A 3819-nucleotide genomic window follows, 5' to 3' on the forward strand; every position below is an offset into this window, starting at 1 on the left:
ATAGTAATTGAAGATCCCTGTGATATAGCTCCATTTACATATTTTACCTTTGGAATTCTATCGCTCAGGTATGATTCCATAAGATTTAGCGCTTTTTTGCCAATGCCATAGTATTGAAGCTTTTTGTTTAGGATTTCGTGATGGACACAGTCAAAAGTTTGATAAATCGCAAAAAACTCCAATGGCATCATGAGAATTTTCCCGAGCACTTAAAACCTCCGAAATTAATTTAATGCCAGCATCGGCTGTGGAGTGACCTCTTGTAAAACCAAACTGCTGGCTATGCATAAGTAGATTATAATTATTAAAATGTATCAATAATTGGTGAAGAAGAATTTTTTCGAAAATTTTACCAATGCCGGCAGCACACTCTCACTCGGTCTAAAATTTGTGGGATCAGAAGTGCTGCCCGTTTTGAACAACGGTGTGATTTTACTTAGCTTCATCTGGTCTGGAAAGACTCCACAATCTATACATGCATTAAACATTATAGCTAACTCTGAACTGATAACATCGATTACTGATTGTAAAATGAATACAGATACACCCCAAACATCTTTCGTTTTTTTTTTAATTTTAGTTGTATAAATGTTTTATGAGAAGGTAATACGATGTTCTCCCTACAATATTTTAGGTCTCGGCAATTAGGAATTGGTATTGGGCAATTATAAATTTGTATCTTGAATCTCTAATATTAATACAATTTTCTCCAGTAAAACCAAAAAAAAACTGTTTTAACAAGATTTCTTTAGATCAGCGCCATCTCGTGTAAATAGACATAACTACAACTTTTTTTTGCAGAGCTATTGAATGATGTAAAGGTATAAACAAGTAGTTATAAGGAGCAGTATTAAACAATAATAAATTTAAGGGCTAAATGTCTAAGAGCGATATAATATTAATACAATTTACTCAAGTAAAACACAGAAATACAGTTTTTAATTGTTTTCTTTCGATCAGTGCCATCTCGTCAGCTTCGACCTAACTGTGTTAACAGTTTACAAACTTAACGTGAGGTCAGTACTATCACAGAAAAATACAACAGCGCTAATTAATTCATGTAGTATATTAGACAAAAACGTGCCATAGAAAAATTTACCCTCAAATTTATATTTTTTTTCTGTTCTAATAGAATAACGTCCATGTATTCAAATCGGGTATTTACTATAGAATATTTTAATATTATTAATCAATATACAAATAAAAATATATCGTTATATCCTAGGAAAAATTTCAAGATTACAATTTAACAAATTGAAGCAATTTTTGAGGTTCATCCAGTACAGTTTTTAGTACATATGGAATTTCTATGCTACCCCATAGAGGTCGCTATCCGGAATAAAAACTGGTTTTTAGGTTTTTCGGTGCAATTTATACTCAGAGTTCAAGAAATGAACTTGTATACTTGAATTTATAGTGATGGTGTAGGCAGGATGCAATTAAAAGTCCCACGTGCACAATATAGAAAGAAAGTTTATTGCACGTCACAGAAGATAAGCAAGAAGGAGTAGAATGTTCAGTAGAAGAAATAGCATAGAAAGGATAGCACATACAATAGAAATAAAATAGTAGGTATTCTCGACACAAGCAAATAATTATTAAAATTTAAAACTATCAATAGCGGACTGCTTGCCGCGGGCCGGCTCAGGTAGCCGCGTGCGAATATAATGGCAATAACATGCAATCTCGCTTGCGCGTTGATCTGCGATACGGATCCTACGTCATCGCGCTACCGCTGACCGGCGCACGACTCAACATAATTAACTATATAAAAGACGTTTCGTCTTGTTTGTCCGTTCTATGTCTCTCAGACACAAGGTGACCTTGTACAAGGCCTGCATGCGACCGTCCATGACATACGATAGCGTAGTCTTTGCGCATTGTGCCCCCTCCTATATTCACCACCTACAGGTGCTTCAGTGCGATTCTCATGAATCGCGACTGATCTCCACCACGACCTGGAGCTCCTTACCATAGCCCAATGGATGAAGTTGGCGTCCACACGCCACTTTGACAAGGCTAAACACCATCCCAATCCGCTAGTGCGTAAAAGCATCAACTATTACCCCTTCCCGACAAAAAGGGCTCGTAGGAGGCCCCGACACATACTAACGGATCCGGACGATCCAATAACCGTAGCAAACGATAAATTAAAAGCCGCACGCGCGGCCAATAATTAGGGTAATTAATTAAATTAGGGTAATAAACCGCCTTCACCGAGGAAGGCGAGGACCTTTACTTCGCACTTCGCTCACTCGAGTGAGCTTCCGTCCTGCCCTTCAGACGAATGACCACCCCGCGAAGGCCCAAGCCGAGGTTCGAGTCTCACAGGAGACGCCCTTGCACTAGCCGCGGGATAAAACGCCATTCTGGCCGAGCTACGCTCGCCAAAACAGCTCGAGCTGAGCTGTAAAGGCCCTTAAGGCTAACAGCGAGATAACATTCTCAAAAAAAAAAAGTCTGTCCGTTTGTCACTTATTTTAACGTTTATTATTAAATAAAATAAGTAGGCCATAGGGCACTATAAATTGGTCCAGTCTTCATGTTTTGCGCTTAACATATTTTGCGATTTTACTAATAATGTTATAATCATCATGTGTCATAATATAATCTATTTAAATAATAGTACCTTTTGTTCAGTATTTATTTATTTATTAACACTTCGTTGCATATAGTAATATAATACATAATTGAATGAAGAGGGCAACTGGCGGCCTTATTGCTTTCAAGCGATCTCTTCCAGGCAACAACTGTGAGAAAAAAAAATACTACGCTAATGGAAAAAAATTAATAAGACGTTGAAGGATACTGGAGGCATCGTACGTACATCCTATGAAATGCTTATGGGATTTGACCATATAGAATGGATGAATGAGAACGGTTTACAATCTGGATATATAATGGAACTGTGGATAGTGAAGTCGGTCGGGTGGGTAGGCTTTGTCATTAACATAGAAGGGATAACGTTCCCAGAACTGATGGCAGCGGATATGGGAGGTAGTTTGGTGGCGAACGAGGAAATCTCTGACCAAATCTGCCTGCGGCTTGAAACCGTTTACGTTAAAAGTCACTACGGACAGTGATCGAGCCTTGATCCTAGAAGTTGTCGTAGCTATTGCGGTGTGTTGGAATCTACAAATTGCCGCACGGATTTCAGGAGCAGGGCGTGCTCGATTAATAATTCTTACTTGGTATCCGCATCTTTGGCGGATTTGTAAGCCACAGAGAAATTGACAAGAGCCTCCATATCTAACGCGCCTATGACGCTAAACGCAAGATTTAAAGCTCCGCGGTATGGCTGAGGACTTTAGGTGGAGGGCTCACCTTAAGTGTGGGCCCCTCCGATATGACGGGGGTCGGCGCAGGCGCCTGGGAAGGCGCCGCGGATGCCGATTTGGTTTGCAGAGGCGGGAAGGCCTATGACGTGAGCTGGAGAGGGCCCTCCGTAACGTCCCTTCCCGACAAAAAGGGCTCGTAGGAGGCCCCGACACATACTAACGGATCCGGACGATCCAATTACTGTAGCAAACAATAAATTAAATGCCGCCCGCGCGGCCAATAATAAAAATAGAAATTCACAGATTAGGGTAAAAAACCGCCTTCACCGGGGAAGGCGAGGACCTTTACTTCGCACTTCGCTCACTCCAGTGAGCTTCCGTCCTGCCCTTCAGGCGATTGACCGCCCCGCGACGGCCCAATCCGAGGTTCGAGTCTCACAGGAGACGCCCTTGCGCTAGCCGCGGGATAAAACGCCATTCTGGCCGAGCTACGCTCGCCAAAACAGCCCGAGCTGAGCTGTCAAGGCCCTTAAGGCCAACA

This window comes from Pieris brassicae, chromosome W, assembly GCF_905147105.1.
Source record: "Pieris brassicae chromosome W, ilPieBrab1.1, whole genome shotgun sequence".
NCBI classification, from domain to species: Eukaryota; Metazoa; Arthropoda; class Insecta; order Lepidoptera; family Pieridae; genus Pieris; species Pieris brassicae.